Raw genomic sequence first — 19051 nt, 5'->3', positions numbered from 1 at the left:
TAGATTTATTACTGCATTTTTGGTTATTTATAAAATGGCGGATTCCTGCTTGAAAATGACGGGAGAGACATCGGAGGTTGATGGCATTGTGAAAAGGACTCATGAACTTCCTGAGTGAACCATCATGAGTGCACAATAAATGTCTCATGGAGAAATGGCCATATTGTTTCAGCAGTTAATAGGACTCAACTGAGGGCTTATATAGTCTGGACTTCTGGATCCCACACAGGTCTAGGAACTGGCTGCAAGTGCTTAGTTCTGCTCTCAAGGAGCCCTGTACCCATGAGTAGCTCTGTAACTTTGGGCTTTCAGGTGTGTACTACTTGCCAAGTGGCAACCTAAGCCTACATTTTTTCTGGGGCCACGAGGCAGAGCAACCTCCCCCTCTGACTGGGAAGGGGGTTCTTCTGTCATAGGTGAGCCAGGGACCCACCCTAAGGGTCCTTCTAGGGTATCCTGTGAGAGACAGATCTGGTGAGGTTTCCATCTGAATATTGAGGTCTTCCTCATTGTTGCTGGAGTTGAAGAGCTCAGTCTGCCTCCCAGGTTTTCCTGGCTCTGGGAGGCCTGAGTCCTCATCTAAGGAGGAGGAGTCCTGGGTCTGGCCAGAACCAGGTATGACACTACCTTGCACCCCAGTCCTGGGTTCTGTCTTTATCAACCTAAGCTTGTGAACACACATCAACCATATAAGGAAATATAGTCCTGGTCAACACAAGGAGCAGAACGAAGTGGCAAAATGGAGGCAGTAGAATAAAGTGGTTCTGATAGATTTACCTACCATGCCGCATCATATATACTAACCATGAATTCAATTGTCTCAGTGCTGGTTCCTATGTAGGTAAAATAGTACTATCCATGCACAAGGGAAAGGTAGCAGCAGGCTTGGAGGAACCCCAAGGTTTGCAGAAGTACCCTTAAAAAAACTTTTAGGAAAAAAGAGGGGGAACCCCCAAACAGCATGATGTTGACTGAGCATATTCAGTGACCACAGAATGCTGGCTGACTGTTTAGGGGAAAGAAAACTAGTGGAGAGCGAGGATGTAATGGAGTGTCCCGGAAGAAGGCATGGCTTGCTGGTTCAAATGCTGAAAGAAGCATTCTATACTGCAAGAGTTTGTTGCAGGCCTCACTTGTTCCTTACTTGTGATATTTGCATCCCTCCATTTTGCCCCAGTTGCTCAGAGCAACATAGGTCAGAGCAACATAAGATCTTCAGGAGAGGCCCTTCTTTCAAGACCATCACCTTCCAAGGCACATTTGGTGGCAGCACAAAAGAGGGCCTTCTCAGTGGCCGCTCCCTGGCTGTGGAACTCCCTGCCAAGGGAGGCTAAGTTTGCCTTCTTTCTGCTGTCCCTCTGCTGGCAAGCAAAAACCACTTTATTCAAGTGGGCAGTTGATGTGTAAGGAGGTCTGTTGAGCTGGGTGCTGTTCTTACTCTGTTGTGTTTTTTATTGTTTTTAGTTGTGTTTTAATGTATTTGCTTATTGTTTTTCTGAGTGATTGTAAGCCACCTTGGGTGCCAGTTTAGGTAGAAAGGCAGGGTACAAATCAAATAAATAGAGAAATAATTCTTTTTACCCTCCCTGGGAGCCTCCCCTCCCCCCAACTGTCTCTGCTCCGGTGGACTGTCAGGATACTTTTTTTACAACTTGTAACTGATTGGTAATAATCCTTTCAAGAGACTAGTGCAGCAGTTCCCACATAGTAAATCCGGAGGCAGCAGGAAGTGTGGGAGGCTTCTGTGGGAGTGAGTTGTCAGGCTGTTGGCTGTGGGTGGCACAAAGTTTGGGGGAAGATGGATGGGGGCATCGAAGCCCTAGAAGAGAAGACAACAATGGTGGGGTCTGAATAAAGAAAACATTCTCTTGGTGGCCTCTGGTGATCTTAAGAACTACCAGGACAAGAGACTCTCTACAGTGAGTGGGGAAACTGGTCCTCCAGACATTGTTGGACTATAGCTTCCACCACCTATAATGTTTGGGCCATGCTGGTTGGGGCTGATGGGAGTTGGAGTCCAACAACATATGGAGGGCTACAGATTCCCTGCCCTTGCTCCAGAAGCAAATAAATGGTCATCCCCTCCCAATGAAATCCCATTGATAGTTTTCTTCTCTATGGACATTCCTAAAGAGAGAAGGGCCTGAGAGATTAAGGGACCTGGAGGCAGCATGTATCCTTGTTACCAGCTAATTTTAAAGCCACATACTATTACATTAGACCAGCTGCCACCCACAGGACAGTGAGGTTGTGTGATGCAGTTTGATGGACAATTAATTTTGTTATTATAGGACATATTTTATTGAAAGGGGAAATAATATGTGCATACTGGTTTCTAAAAGGGGGCCCCATGGAACATGTTTAGGAGGGAAATACCCATTTGTGACAGCAATAGTAAACACGATTGGAAAACTATGTATACTGTGCGGAAACAGCTTTCAGTGCAAAATTACTTCATATAGCATGACAGCCTCCGCTGTCACAAAGAAGCAAAGGAAAAGTTAGGGCTTGTCTGGATAAAAAACAGAAGATACCACCTTGTTTCATTTCTGAAGTGTTTCTTTGGTCCAAGTATGCGCATTATGATTTACTGTTTGAAAAAGTACAAAGCAGCTGATTGAATCACAATCAACTGCTTTGATCACAATCTATTTGCAAGTTGCCTGGTTCTGATGGAAATATATCCTCTTTTAGAAAACAACCAATCCTGCAAATACATGGCCACCACACTCTCCCTTCCGATCTCTGCTTTCACTCAACTAGTTTTGCTGCAACCAAAGCATTTTCTCCAGAGAGTTCCTCAGCCAATAGCTGGCACTGCTTGAATCAAGGCAAATGGCTCTCGTATGTTACTCTTACATGCTGGATAGACTATAGTGCAGAGATAAATATATGTTGCTCTTTGAAAGCCCTTTCCTTGGGGTCTTAACGTTTCTTAGGGCAATGCCAGACTGTAATGTGTAACTGATATGAAGAGCAAACTTTGACAGCAGGATTATTCAGTTACTTTTATTGCCAGTGACTGTCGAACTGACAGAAAATAATAAATAAGATGAAGGGAAGGCATTCTTTTTTCATACAGGGCTGGTGTCAAGGGTAGGCATGGTTGGGCACCTGCTGAGTGCCCATACCCTAGTGGGGGGCCACTTAACACGAGTCCCCCGGAGTTGCTGCTCCTCTTCACCATTGCAACCGGCTTGTTCACCTGCCTCTCGCTCTGGCCCAAACAACGGTGATGGTGAGAAGGAGGATCAGCAGATGCCGCTGCCTACTTGCTCACTGGCTTTTTTTATGCCAAGCAAGCAAGCGACAGCAATGATGGAGGAAAACAGGAGAAGGAACAATAGCAGCTGGTGACAACAGGAGTGAGAAGGTAGACTTAGGGAGGGAGGGGGCCCATTGAGGGTGTCTTGCCCAAGGACCCTCAAAAACCTGGAGCTGGCACTGTTTGCATATGTGTGCACGTGCAACACACATGCCGCAAGAAACAGCTCTGTAAAGGAGACCCTGGACAAAGGTAATCAATCAAACAATTTTTGTTTAGACACATGATCTGGAGCTTTGCTCAGTGCAGCAGAATGCTTTTTGCATCATAAATGACCTAAGCATGTGGTTGAATGAAATCTCTCCCCTACCTTCGCCACTGCTGCTGCTTCCCTGCCCTCTTACTGGATACACACATGGGAGTGCATCTCTGAAACCAGGGCTTTCATACAGCCTCCTCGAACCCTTTGCAGAGAAAAGTGGCAATGACCCTTCAATCCTGGTGGAAGAAGATCTGGATAACAGCTCACTAGCTGAGCCTCATCCATCAACACGCTAAATAATTTTCAGGAAGGTTGATGCCTTTTAACCAATGAGCAGCTAACACTGCTAAAATACTTAACGGTTAAATAGCTTGAGTGCTGATGCTTTTCTGCCTCCCTTAAGTCAGAGTTTTAATTTCCAAGCTGGGTGCAGGAGCTTGAAGCCAGTTGAGAGGTGGCAAATCACCCCAGAGTTTAAAAATAGCCCTACAGGAAGGTAAACAAACCCAGTTAAACTTCCCACAAAGAAAGCTCAAAATTTCACTTGGCCATTTGGCAAATGTGTTCTTTCCTCACCAAAGAAAAGGAAATGATTAAAAAAAAAGTAGAGAGGAAAAATAATAGTACTGCCATTTGAAGGCTGCAGTTTTTAAAAGGCTGCAGTCCAGATCCACTTACGTGGAAGTAACGCCCATTAAACTCATTTGGGTGTACTTTTGAGTAGCCCTGAATAGAATTGCACTGTAAATTATATTTTTTAAACATAAGAACATAAGAGCCATGCTAGATCAGACCAATATCAAGAACGGCAACAAGAGTATAACAAGAAGACCAAAGACATCATGAACACCAGGTAAGTGTATTCAATAAAAAGGTAAAGGTGTCCCCAACCAGTCGTGTCCGACTCTAGGGTGTGGTGCTCATCTCCATTTCTAAGCCAAAGAGCCAGCGCTGTCCGAAGACGCTTCCGTGGTCATGTGGCCGGCATGACTGAACACCGAGGTGCACGGAACGCTGTTACCTTTCCCACCATAGTGGTACCTATTTATCTACTTGCAATTTCTTGCTTTCGAACTGCTAGGTTGGCAGAAGCTGGGACTGAAGACGGGAGCTCACTCCGTCATGTAGCTCTTGGGTCTCGAACTGCTGTCGCCTACCTTCTGGTCTGCAGTTCAGCATCTTAACCACTAAGCCACCGCGGCCCCTAAGTGTATTCAATACATGTTGTTAAAAAAAAAAAGCATTCCTCTAATTAATTAAATATATTTTTAAAAGGGCACAATTCTATGCAAATTCAGACAGGGAAAAGTCCTACAACTCCCAGCATTCCCCAGACAGCCATGCTGCCTGTGGAATGCTAGGACTTATAGATTTTTTTTTCTGTCTAAATGTGCATAGGATTGCATCCTAAGTAAGCCCACTGAAACAAAATAGCAATTTGTAGGCAAGCAACTAGAACATGGCAAGAAAATCAGGTGCAAGTGTGAGAGATGTGTACTTTAGAAGACTGCTCAGATATTACAAAGACACTCTCCTTTTTTTTTTTTGCACGCTGTCCTGTATCTTTTATTTTTAAAAAATGAATAGGGAACTCTTAACACTGAAAGCTCTTAGTATGGCGTAGATTTACTTTGAATGGTTTCATTATCATGATTTGGTGTTAATACCAATGCAAATAAGTTTTTCTAAAATATGGAGCAGCAAGAAAATAGATATGATAAATATACCCACGTCCATAGCAAGTGATTGCTTAGGTCAAGGGTGCAGAACCTCAGGCCCAGGGGCCAAATTCAGCCCACTTGGGGTCCCAATCTGGCCTTCCTGGGTTCCCCAGATGGCCACACCCCATTTACCCCAGCCACCAGTTGTTGGGTATTTCCCAGCTTTCGTGCAGGTTTTTTTCCCCATTCTAAAAGGCTGAAATGCCTCCCCAAGGCACCGTTACTGGCAGTCAGAGCTGTCAACTAAAATATGCTGGTATTTTTGACCCCGCCCTTTCGCCCCACCCACTATTGGAATGTGGCCCCCAAGAACCTCTCTGAAATGAATGTGGTCCTTGGGCTGAAAGAAGTTCAACACTCCTGGCTTAGTTTATGCAACAACCTCACAGTGCAACTCACATATGGACCAGCATGTGCATTTCTGAAATAAAATGTTTAATTTAGAAAGATGCCAGAGTTCGATGAGTGTAGGAAAACAACAATGGAAATACCACAGTATATTAGGTTATTAACTGTACAGTGCATCTTGTCGACATGATTTCACAGACATTATTTGTTCCAATAGCTGACAAAGAAATAAAATAGCTCAGACCTGACCGCAATTGTGGATCTGGCTGCTATGCTATGCGCATTGTAATACTAGGAGCCAGCCCATCATCGGGGATCTCTGGATCCTTCTCTGTGTTACATCCCTGTTAAACCAGATTTAAAGTAAGAAAATGCTATTGTGGTTTTACTGGTCAAAGTGATGAAAACATTTTTAACCAATAAACACCAGCTTTGATAGTGCTGCTTGGCCTGTACACTTTAGTGTGTTTTAAGCTTACCACCATAAATATTCTCATTGTTTTCACAGGGTGGCCATGTGTCCTACTTTACAGAGAACAGTCCTCTATTGGAAGGCTTGTCAGATGAGCGACCACTATTTGAAGACATCCTTTGTTTGAAGGACTGTTCAATCCAAGTCTGGTTTAAAGAAAAAGAACCATAAGAAGGGAGAGCAGGGACCTTGAAGTTGCCCATCAGCAATTTGCAACACCTGGACAGCAGACTGAGCAGGCGCACAGGTCACCTGGTCACAGGTGAGGTGTATTTTATTCCTGTTTAAATTATAGTAATTATTTCTAAATGTGTATCTTTGGTCTTCTTTTTTGGTGATGCCTTTCAACCAAAGTCAGGCCAGCCTAACTTTCAATCAGAACATTTTAATACATAAGTGGTTAAAAGTCAAGGAAATTCAATCATACTAAAGTATAATTCCATTAAGCCACATTGCCAACATAGGTCCTGTTTTCAATGCCATTCAGTGGATACATCCTGAGCTTTTTGCCTTGTACAATCATTTTAACAACATTATTTTGTTAAACTGCTAAACAAAGAACATGGCGTTAAATGTATTAGGAGCCTTCAGATGTAATTTAGCTTCATGCCTTCCTAAGTACTTCACACTTTGAAGTAATTAGAATGATCTAATTAATGCCAGACAACAGCCCTAATAGTGTCAGAGGTATCCTACTGGAATATAACTCCCACAATGGCCAGCACCTGCCTTTCGTATCAATTTATTTCTATACGTTTAGGCTGTTTCCATCCCATGGTTGTAACTGAATGTCCTTTTATTTCATACAGCGCTTTCTTGCTTCATGTTGATAACAGTTTAAACATTTACAGGAAAAGGGTTGGATGTTCAGATATCCTTAATTGTGATCCTACCTGTTGCTTGAATCTCTTTTGACATCTTCACATGTTACATTCTTTGATGTACAGCTAACGTTTTTTTTAAAAAATGCATGCCTAAACATGTAAAAACTTGAGCACACTCCGGGAGAGAGCGGAGGACAGGAAGGCCTGGCGTCCTATGGTCCATGGGGTCATGAAGAGTCGGACACGACTTAACGACTGAACAACAACAAAACATGTAAAGTCTTCATGTGACAAACAGGCATTTGGAAGCACATATATCACACAGCTATTGGCCGCAGCTCCCAATTGAGTGTGCGTTCCCTGAGTTTGTTACTTCATAATGTATGAAACAACCCTTTTTTACATTCCCCCCCAAAAAACAGATGTTTGTCCATTATAGGTAAGCATATACAAGTGTATTTACTAAGGTCTTCTAGACAATGAACGTTTCCATCAGCTGCCCATGTTTTATAGCACTGAAAACAGTGGTGTAGTGGCTCAGGACTCCCGGAGGCAGCACCGACACTACGGATGCTGATGTTGTCTGCAACCCTCCGCCCTGAATTCCCTGTTCCCTCTGAACTTAGCTGCAGTTCTCACTGTAGCTGGGGGGAAGTGGATTTTCCATGCAATGATATATTGTTTCCTATTATAATGCAAACTATTTTGGGTTTGAACAGGCAATTAAGAGCCTGGTGGAGATAAGACTGCTACAGCTGGTTTGTTGATATGGTTCAACACAGCTGCCTAAATGTTTGAACTCTCCTTGGGGGCGTGGCTATGGGGACTGTCATGATGAGTGTCTGCTCCACCCAGGTTGCACTCCATTGTGCATGCAGTTGCCCCTGCAAGTGCACCGGAACCAGTGGAGGTGGAGCAGCCCTGTTGGACACTGCTCTGTGTTTCTATTGAAAAGAAAAACATTTTCATCCAATTCTTAGAAGAAAAGAATACATCATAAACAAGAATATAACAACTGAAATGTGGTAGGAAAGATATGGATACTTTCAATGCCCTCCAGCACCACGTAGCAAGACTGTTGGCCCAATCCAGCTCTAGCTGTAGTTACATATGAGTGGTTGGAGCAAAATGTGGATGGGGATGTGCATTTCATAGAATCATGGAATAGTGGGGTTGGAAGGGGCCTGCAAGGCCATCGAGTCCAACCCCCTGCTCCATGCAGGAATCCAAGTCAGAGCATCCCTGACAAATGGCTGTCCAGCCTCGTCTTGAACGCCTCCAGTGTGGGAGAGCCCACCACCTCCCTAGGTAATTGGTTCCATTGTCGTATTGCTCTAACAGTCAGGAAGTTTCTCCTGATGTTCAGCCGGAATCTGGCTTCCTGTAACTTGAGCCCATGATTCCGTGTCCTGCACTCTGGGATGATCGAGAAAAGATCCTGGCCTTCCTCTCTGTGACAACCTTTCAAGTACTTGAACAGCGCTATCCTATCTTCCCTCAGTCATCTCTTCTCAAGGCTAAACATGCCCAGTTCTTTCAGTCTCTCTTCATAGGGCTTTGTTTCCAGTCCCCTGATCATCTTTGTTGCCCTCCTCGGAACCCTCTCCAGCTTGTCTGCATCCTTCTTCAAGTGTGGTGCCCACAACTGGACACAGTACTCCAGATAAGGCCTAACCAGTGCTGAGTAGAGGGGAACTAGTACTTCCTGGGATTTGGAAGCTATGCTTCTATTAATGCTGCCCAAAATAGCATTGGCCTTTTTTGCATCCACATCACATTGTTGGCGCATATTCAGCTTGTGATCTACAACAATTCCAAGATCCTTCTTGCTTGAATGCCTTTCCCACTGAAACTAATCCAGCATGTTCTTTGATCATCTATACTGCATTGCTTTCAATGGGATGTGCATTTGGATGCTCATTCCCATCCACGTTCTGTCCCAACTAATCAACTGCTTGTGATTGGACTAGGGTGATGACCATTGTCCTGCTTGCCTTGGCAAAGGGGACACGTTCCCTCTTCCCTCTGACACACACACAACCTGGCAAATACTTTCACATAGGGGTACAAAAATTGTTGAAAGCCCAATACAAGCTATTCCACTAATTCGTGGGCCTTGCTGTAATGTGCAGAAATAAAACACTGATGCAGTTTTACAAGCAATGCTCCAGTCACGTTTTGCATTTCCCATTTCAATGGGTAGGATTGTTTATTTGTAAAAAAAAAAATTATATCCTCCAGTTTTGCCAGACTGTTGTGGCAACTTGTGGCCCTCCAGAGGTTGTTGGAGTGCAACTCCCGTCAGCCCTAGCCAGCATAGCCAATGGTGAGGGACAACGGGATTTGCAGTCCAACAGTGGCTTTTCTCCATGAGGCATTTATCATGCACTCATCATTCCCTATTCACAGTTGTTTACAGTTCATTAGATGATGTCATGACCTTCCAGTTTCGTTTCTGTGTCTAACAAATACTTTCGGCAAGTTTTTTCAGAGCAGGGAAAATACGGCATTTAACTGTGAAAGTGAAAGAAAGCGCTGTTTTCAATTGTGTATTTGTGCAATTCTACTATACCACAATGCCACCTAGAGGTTATGTAGCAGAGAAGCAGGAAAGGAAATGCTCCTCATATAGCTCAGATCTCCATTCTGTGAAGAAACTGAAAGTAGGTGCAGGGGATTAACAGCCTTTTGTAGAAAAGTTCAACATCTGGAGGGTCACAAATTGCCCATCCCTGATTTAAGTCTACCAACCATGCAAGAGAGGCTGCAGGTACAACTTTCCCCATCCAATGCTTCCTAGGACTTTTTGTCTACCTCCTTCCTCTCCCTGCTGTAGCAATTTGGACCCCAAATATGCCCCACAACAGGCAGGGAAGGCGTGGACAAGAGGGCTGGGGAAGAAACAGACAGGAGTAGCTGCAGCTGTTGCGTCTTCTGTTTAATTGGTAGTTTTGAAGCTACAGAACAAAACTCTGGTTGCAGCAGGACCACTCTGCCTTCCTCCAATGGAGTTCACCGAGTAGTGCTAAGCTGAGAGATGGGGACCCCGCTCATCCCCCAGGCCACTTGGAAGAGAAATTGCTAGCTGTTGCTAGCCCTGCCTACTTTTTATCCCACATTAACAAATGTGGCAATGATGAAACAGTTGTCTTTAACTGTGGAATGATGCATTCAAGAGCTGAAGGCAATCTTTGCTTGGGAAAACACTCTTAAGTACAAGAACTTCAATGGCCTCTTCAGTCAAGAACATGGTGTTACTATAAATGCAATTCTGATCTCTCTTTCTATTTATAACTAATCTGTCTTAATGAAGAATAACATACACACAAATAAGTTAGGCATTACTGTAAATTAAAGTGGTCTCAAATGTTGGCATATTTATTTCCACCCCCGGAATATGTAAAATCAGCAGCTTACCTACCCACTGTGTTTTCATGCATTAGTAACAATTGTGAAAACCACTGACTTGTAAGAAGATCCATTAGTGGTAGTAGGGCTAAATGGTTGCAGGATCGTGGCCATCATATCTGTGTTCTAAATATTGATTAGATGTAGCAAACCTTCGCCTCTAACCACTTCACACATTTAGCTGGCAGGGCTGTTTGAAAGGCTTTGTAACATGATCAATAAAATGCATCTGTACTGCCTATTGATTTGAATCCATAAAACGGCGTGTGACCTTCATAGACTTGAGTTTTTGTTTAGGTTTGAAAACCAGATTATTGACTCTTAATTAAATTACACATCTGACTGTTGCTTAAACCAGTCAAGTGTTGATATTTTAAGTTTGTATACTGCTTGGCAATATACAGACCTTCAGAGCATGTCCAGGCATGCCCGCACCTGAAAGAAAAGTTCTGTAGGGAGCAAAATGTATGTCTATGTATTGGTCTAATTAAAGGGCTCAATGCAAAGCTGTTTGGGAAATGAAAACAGTACAGCCTGCTCTTTATAATGAGGCAGGTATTTGATCACTGAAGAGGTGATACTTAAATACACAGAGAAAGCAATGGTTACATAAGACCGTGTGAAAATCTGTGTTTAGATAGCAGTCCAATTATTGCCTCCTGTCATATAAAATGATAGGTTTTGCTGTCTGGAGTTGGTCATAAGCTATGTATTGAAATTTAGGATTTGCATGTGTGTAAATCCCATTGCCAGACTTTTTCCTTAAGGGCCAAACTAGATATTACATGCAGATGTGTGTCACACTCGCTGGATGGGAAGGCGGTACTTAATCCTTTTCCTGCTGGCTGTTTTTCTTATGTTCAAAATTGGGCTGCCAATCTTCTCTTTCGTTTGTGGGGCAAAAGACAGAGAGATCCATATCTTTTTCCCATGTGAGGGAAAGATTGCTGTAGGGAGACCATTTTTGAACTAGAAAATGGCCAGCAAGGAAAAGGGTTAAGCACTTCTGCCCCATGTATTCCTCTGTTCACAACTGCAACCTCTCAAGGGTGTGTGTGTGTGTGTTTGTTTGTTTGTTTGTTTTAAAGGCCCACTGGAGGACCTTTACATGCCTCTGCATGCAGCATCTAATTTGGCCCTAAGTTCCTATAGATCTTTTGGACAAAGATACTCTGGATAGGTTCCAGTTTTACTTCCATTCAACGGCACTTGGCTTCCTGCCACCCTGCCCCGAATTAGCAATATTTTCCAGATTAGCAGTGTGATGTTTAAAACCACTTTTCACAGGACAGCCATGTTAAGCATTTTAAGGCAGAGAATGAGAGCGAGGGAGACAGGGGCAGGCTGAGGGAACATCAGATAAGAGGTAAAGCAGGGCCATTCCACAAGCCCTGCTGAAAATCTTTTTTTCCCCTTTTCCCTCCCTATCCCCTTTTCCTTGTGTGTTGTGTCATTTTAGATTGTAAACCTGTGGGCACAGACTGTCTTTTATTGATTGATTGTACTCCACTCCAAGAGCCTTTTGGGGGTATGAAGCATAAAAATACTTTAAATAAATAATACATTTTAAATTTTATTCTGAAAATGTCAATGCTGCTCTTCAGTAGAAACGGTCATGGCAACATACAGTAAAATATCCACATGTTCCTAGGTCTTTTCTGATCAAAACATCTATATGCTTGCTAGTGTGCCATGGGAGCCAGCTAAAAAGAGCTGGCTTTGTGAAGGCAACCATATTGCAAAACAGTTACATTGTGCTGTTGCGGTGCCTCAGTTGCTGCAACTCTCCAGGTGTAGCAACTTTCCAGATGCATGTGGCCAGTTTAGGTAGGATTCTGTCCACCAATCCTTGGGAACAGAACATAGAAAGCTGCTTTATACCAGGTCAGACTATATGGCCATCTGACCCAGCATTGTCTTCTCCAGGGGTGGGGTATCTCCGGTCTGTAGGCCTTATCCAGCCCACAGAAGTTCCCCATCTGGCCTGCCCCCTAATGTCATTTGGCCAGCGGACGGAGGGTCCTCTGCCCTCCCCACAAAGTTAGTTCCCCACCCCTGATCTGCTTTGACTGGCAGCGGCTGTCCAAGGTCCCAGGCGGAAGTCTATCCAATGACTTCCTACCTGCGCCTAGTGACTACAGATGGCAGGGAGTGAACCTGGGACTTTCAGCATGCAAAGCGTGTGCCTTGCTGCTGGCTTGTGGTCCCTCCCCTCCTAATACCTGTGTGGTGTGGTAGCACACAGGAGAAAGATGCAGTTCAAAACGGATCCACTGTACCAGGGAAAGGCAATCTGGTACCCTCCAGATGTTTTGGACTACAACTCCCATAATCCCTGACCAGTGGCCATGTTGATGGGAGTTGTATACAATGGATAGCCTCAGAGACCAATGGCCTCTGGCTTCTCCTGTGTTGGGCCTGGCATGTTGGAGTAGGATCCCAGCTAGCCCTTCAGGCAATCACACAACACCACATTAAAACCTAGGGAATATTGGTTCAAATCCTTGCTTAGCTTATTGGGTAGTCTTAAGGAGACAGAGGAATATTTCATTCGCAAAGCACTACCTGTAAAATGGGGTTATTAATGACCTGTACTACAGGGTTGTTGGGAGGATGAAAGAGTTGCTTTGGGGAAATGGTGTGTGTACTAAAAGCACAACAGAAGTGATTTGTAAGTTTTCTATGGGAATGTTAGCTTGACGACTATCCATACATTGCATTTGCAATAGCGCTTTGCTCCATTCCCGTATACTTTTGCTCTAATGTTGCTTCTGGTAAAGGGAACAGGATTTAATCTGAGTTATGGGACTAGGCCTGGAATTTATTTTTGGATGCTAGGTCTAAGCTATCGTCTGTATCTCTGGGATTCAGTTATAAGGCTTCCACTTCTAAGCCAGCTTGTGCCTCTCTTCTCCCACCCCTCTTTGGCAATTACTTTGAATGTAATGAACAGAAATAATAATTCATTTAGGGTGCAATTGTATGCATGCTGGGAATTGTAGGACTTTTTTTCTGTCTGAACATGCATAGGATTGCGCCTTTAATTTCTAATGTTAAAACAAGATATATTATTAAATGCAAATAAATACCACCACCACCACCCCAAACATTTAAGTATGTAGCAGTATCGAATCAGTGTTCCTGGCACTTCAGCTGGTTTCAAAACCCAGAACAGAATGATCACTGGAGATGGAAAATAAAATAGTACTAAATAATTTCCAATGAATGTACTGGATATTACTTCAATGTATGTTCTTTTTTATATGTCCCTTTTAATTGTGACAAATACCTAGTCACATAGGCAGAGAACATGGTGTCTGTATTTCTTGACCTTCTCCTCCTCCTCCTTCTTACAGCAACCTTACTGTACATTGTAGTAGGCAAGTAGGCAACTAAGAGTTTTGGATGAAACAAGAGTGCCCCCTAATGTTTTCAGGATGTAGTTAAAACCAACAGGAGGGAAAGAAAATTTCCAGTTAACAATGATGACAACATAGAACTTTCCTTGCCGGAGTTGAACTGTTAAACAATAAACCAAAGATCCAGAAGGTACTACTTGCAAAGAGAGGGTGCAAAGTAGCATGCAATTTCATGTAATAATCCACAGTTAATCTGAGGTTGCATATCATCACTTGCACTAATGCTGCTAATCTTCCAGTGTGCCTGTTTTACTTCTGAGCACTGAAAGCAACTCCTGCATCACCAGGGCTAAGGCTGCCAATTTTTGAACCAGCCCTTATTGTTCCCCCTTTCACAGCAGTTTGATTGTCAGCAGTTAGCAGACAATCATGTTTATGCCGTGAAATGCTTCAACTGCTGATTTCTTCATATCAACCCTTTTGTTTAAAGAACACAGGAAGCTGCCTTAAACTGAGTGAGGCCATTGGTCCATCTAGCCCAGTATTGTCAACGCTGACTGGCAGCAGCAATCCAGGGTTTAGAGCATGCGTTTTTCCTGCCCTACCTGGGGATGCTGGGGATTGAACCAGGGACCTTCTTCATGCAAAGCAGGTGCCCTGCCACTAAGCTGTGGCCCCTCCCTAAGAGAGCAAGCTATTCCATCGTGCCTAACTGTAGGCCAGCCACACCTTCACAAGCTGCAAATCTAGAGGCCCACCTTCATCTCTCTTATTTCTTAACCCTCCTCATTCCTCTGCATTCCTCCTGAAAACAGCTCTTTTCCAGGAAGCTTTCCTTGGCTGACCAGCTTTGGTTTTATTGGCACTCTGTTTTTTAAAGAATAATTTTCATATCATGTTTCATTCTTTTCTCTTTTGTTCATTTTATCTGTTGTTGTTCACCACTCCAGAATCTGTTAAGATGTGGAGTGGTATACAAACGTTGTAAATAAATAATCATACACTGAAGAAGCCCACTCTGGACCCAATGGTATTAGACAACTACCGCCTAGTTGCAAATACCCCTTTCTTAGGGAAGATTCTGGACAGGGTCATGGCAGAACGTAGACTAAGACGTGCCAAAATAAGGAACGCAAATGGCGGCACACATGGGCACCGCCATTTGCATAAGCGCGTTTTCGTTTTTGTTTTTTAAATCAGCCGTGATAGGCTACGTAAACATTTATATAGCCTATCACGGCTGACTGCAGGGACGTAAACGCCGCCATTTGCGTCCCTGCTAGCCAGCGGCCAGATGTCCGGCCGCTGGCGGAGCCGGCCGGCAGCTCCACAGAATCGCTGCGGAGCAGAACCGGCCGGCCAGAATTTCGGGGGGGAGGGACAGAATGCCTCCCCCCCGGCCAGAATTTCGGGGGGGGGGACGGAGTGCCTCCCCCCCACCACGAATGTCACCCTTCGAAAAGGTAAGTGACTTTCGTACATCCCTATCTAAATGAAGCCACTGGGAGCAGTCATTAGGGGATTTGGAGCCAAGTGCCATCAGTATGGTGATGATACACAGCTCTATCTCCCTGTGACATCTGAATCAGGAGAGGCTGTGCAAGTTCTGAATCAGTGCCTAATCTCAGTAATGGGCTGGATGAGAGCAAGTCAGAAGCTTCTGACAAGTGAGAAGCTCTGTGGGTGAGTGGTTCCCGAGTCCAGGAGATAGGCTCATTGCCTGTTTTGGATGGGGTTGCACTCCCTCTGAAAGATCAGGTCTGTAGTTTGGAGGTACTCCTAGATCCATCATTGTCACTGGAGGCCCAAGTGGCCATAGTGGCTCAGAGTGCCTTTTACCAGCTTCGGTTGTTTCGCCAACTACGGCCTGTCCTGGACAGGGATAGGTTGGCCACAGTAGTACAGACATTAGTAACCTCAAGACTGGATTACTGCAATGCGCTCTGTGTGGGGCTGCCCTTAAGGCTGCTCCGGAAGCTGGAGCTAGTGCAGGACGCAGCAGCTCAGCTGCTGTCAGGAGCTGCCCCTTTTCAGCATGGAACTCCTGTGCTGAGGGAACTGTACTGGCTGCCTATCCACTACTAGCTCAGGTTTAAAGTTTTAGTACTAGTGTACAAAGCCCTAAACAACTTGGGACCAGGATACCTGAGAGATCACCTCCTCCCTTACCAGCCTGCCCAGTCACTGAGGTCATCAGAGGGCTTGCTCCTGGTGGTTCCACATGGACCTATGGCCTGATTGGAGTCCACCAGAAGAAGAGTCTTCAGTGTGGTGGCCCCCTTTCTTTTGTACTCCCTGCCTCTGGAGGTCAGGCAGGCACCAACACTGTGTTGTTTCCAGCACCTCCTGAAAACAGGACTGTTCCAGGAAGCATTCCTTAATTGACCAGGCCCGGTCTCTATTGGCATTCTGTTTTTTTAAAAAGCATGATTTTAAGGTGGTTTTTAATCTTTTTATTATTTTAGGGAGCAACCCTATGGCCGCTAGTCTGCAGCTAGATGGCCATAGGATATGTGGGTTTCCGGGAACCAACCTCAGAGCCTGTGCTCTGAGGTCAGTTCCTGGAGAACCAGCCTTCCCCCCTTTCTGTGCTGCCTCGCAGGCAGTCTGGAATGGCCTCGCGGTCTGCGCTCAGATGAGGAGGGCGGGGCAGCCAAAATGGGGCGTTCCGGGGCAGGGAAGACAAAAATGCTGGTACGACACATCCTATGTGTCATCTGGTAGCCTCCTCCCCCACTCTGCCTTCCCGCAGCTATACAGCCGAAATCAGCTGTCTAGCCACAAATGCAGGGCAGGAGAAACGCAGAGGGAACGATCCCCTCTGTGCTTCTCCTGCCTTGCACTGGATGGGTGGTTGCCTCCGAGTTTGGAGGTGGCTGCCTATCCCCATAGAATTGTGCCCTTACTGTTTTATCTGTTGTGTTCACCACTTCAAAAACTGTTTTAGATATGGAATGGTATACAAATATTGTAAATAATAAATACTCTAGAGGGATAAGGAAAGAAGACAATAGTTAGACCTACCTTCCTATTGACTTTTAAAATGAGCTTGGAAAACAGCAGTCAAAAGCTTAAGGTGGGTTGAGTGAATTTAGAGCAGGTCTTTAAGACGCATATGTTAAATTCACCCTGCACAAACCCCCACGGCAGCCTTTCAAAACAGAGATTTTGCAGGTGGCTTTTGTGCAAAGTTATTATCTTAATGAGAAAATGGGAAAGGCTGAAGAATAAACATAAAGAAGTAATTATTTCATAGGGCTGTAAATGTAACAGAATGCAGGCCTACAGAGAACATAAACAACTGCAAGATCAAAAGGATTCATGGATCACCTGCATTGGCGTAGTCAGTGGAAATTTATAAGCTGCGTTCTCCCAACTTTGCCAGCTCACCATAAGTGTACAGTTAAACATCCATACAAATTATACCTATTGTTTTCTAGCAGATACACTCACTTTTCAAAGATTTATGTGTGACGTATTGACAGCCTCTAATCACTGTGATACAATTCCCATTGTGAGTTATTAAAATATACGTTACATTTTAGATGCAATAAAAGGTACGAGCGAACATGCCTCTTTTCTTCAGAACACATAAATACCACATCTGGTCCATAAAAAATGTGCATTATAGAGAGTTTGTATGGATGCCAGATACTCCTAACATAGTGGTGTTTTCTCCATTTAGCCTAATTTTCCAGATGTTTTATTACTTGTAGACAAAAGTGTTGTTGAGCAGTTGATTGAAGTCCATTTATTTGAAGAAGTGAGGGGTAAGGTTAAGCTTCAGGAAACAGTTAACTGTTGTCTGATGGGGAGCCTTGTTTAATTCACTCATAATTTTATTACATAAAAAGTTGCTTTTAGCCCACTCTGCTGGTAAAATTCCCAGATTGCATTTCACACAAAATGTATATCTTAAATGTAGACAGAGGGATATTTTTCAGCAAAATCATCATTCTATTGATATGATGTTACACAAGATCATATACTGTAGTATAAAGCTACGGTGTACCACACCATACCATAGTAAGGGCAGTACTCTTGTCAGTGCCATTCTAATCACTGATGTTTAAACATAGCAAGTCCTAGAGCTTTTCTACATGAGGCTGTTAATTTCTGTATCTACTTTTGGCTTTGTTGCAGAATTGAGATCCAAGCTTTACACAAAGAGTTTTTCTTTTCCTGCTTTTCCACTACATAACCTATAGCTGGAGCTGTGCTATAGCGGAATCACAGAAATACACCAGTAGTTCTTTTGCTTTCAGAAATAATGCCCCACTTTCCCAAATGGGAAAGTGCTCTTTAAAAAAAAAAACCGAAACTGGAGGATTATGACATCACCTAAAGAACCCATAAACAACCGTGATTAAAGGTGCACAATAAATGCCTCATATAGAATAGCGTTTAGAATCAGAGCATAAATACAAACACAGAAGGAAGAGATTAAGTAGTAAGTGTCACTAAACTTTGGCAATCCTTTTGCTACTCAATGCAGTGCAAAGTGAATACAACATGTATTTCTATGGTCCATACTAGCCTTCTCCAACCTAGCGCCATCCAAATGTGTTGGATTACAATTCCCATCATTCCAAACCAGCATGCCCCAGTTTGGAGAAGGCTGGTCCATCCTATCTGGAGGTGGATCTCAACAACCCACTTGACAGTCAAAACAAACTATATAAATATGATCAACGGTGTATGCATGCCAAGCTGCAGAATGTTTTTATATAGGGTTAGATCTGGATTTAAGCTGGAACAACTGTGCTGGCAGAAATGGACTTCCCTGCTTCCTCCTTCCCACGCCAGCTGTGCCAGCCCACTGAAAATGCTACACAGAGGGTCAGGAGACCCTGCTGAATGGGGTAAGCTTTGTGTAGGGGAGAGAGGGGAGGATCCCCCCAAAATCGGGCAGAGTAGGTCCCCCCCTCTTGTGGAAGGCAAATCCTGGATCCAACCACAATCTATGCTAACATGCCCTTATCTCATTTTATCTTCACGTGCACAGTCCTCTGTGAGACTATTGAGGACCAAACCAGACATGACAGTGGAGATGCATGAATGCCTCTCCAACACAGGAGGTTGCTAAAACCAGCCACGGGGGGTGGGGGGTGTTTTGAATTAGGACCATAGCGCAGGGAGAGGGGGGCTAACCCTTTCCCCCTCTACCATCACCCCAATCCAAATGCACTTTTGAAGTTGATATGGAGGGGGAAATATACAGTCACAATGGATGCCTGTATGTTTTTCCCTCCATTGCTAACAGGGAAGGGGGGGGGTTTGCATTGGGGCCATGATGCAAAGAAAATGGTTTAAGAAATCCCTCCCCCTGCAACCTGTCCCCAACCTAAATGTGAAGACCTGTCATTACTTGCCTTGAGCCATCCAGTGGGAT

Source organism: Heloderma suspectum, chromosome 2 (assembly GCF_057233095.1).
Source record: "Heloderma suspectum isolate Gila_16-S chromosome 2, 16-S_ref, whole genome shotgun sequence".
In the NCBI taxonomy this organism is placed as follows: Eukaryota; Metazoa; Chordata; class Lepidosauria; order Squamata; family Helodermatidae; genus Heloderma; species Heloderma suspectum.
Note: the sequence above shows the minus strand (reverse complement) of the source record.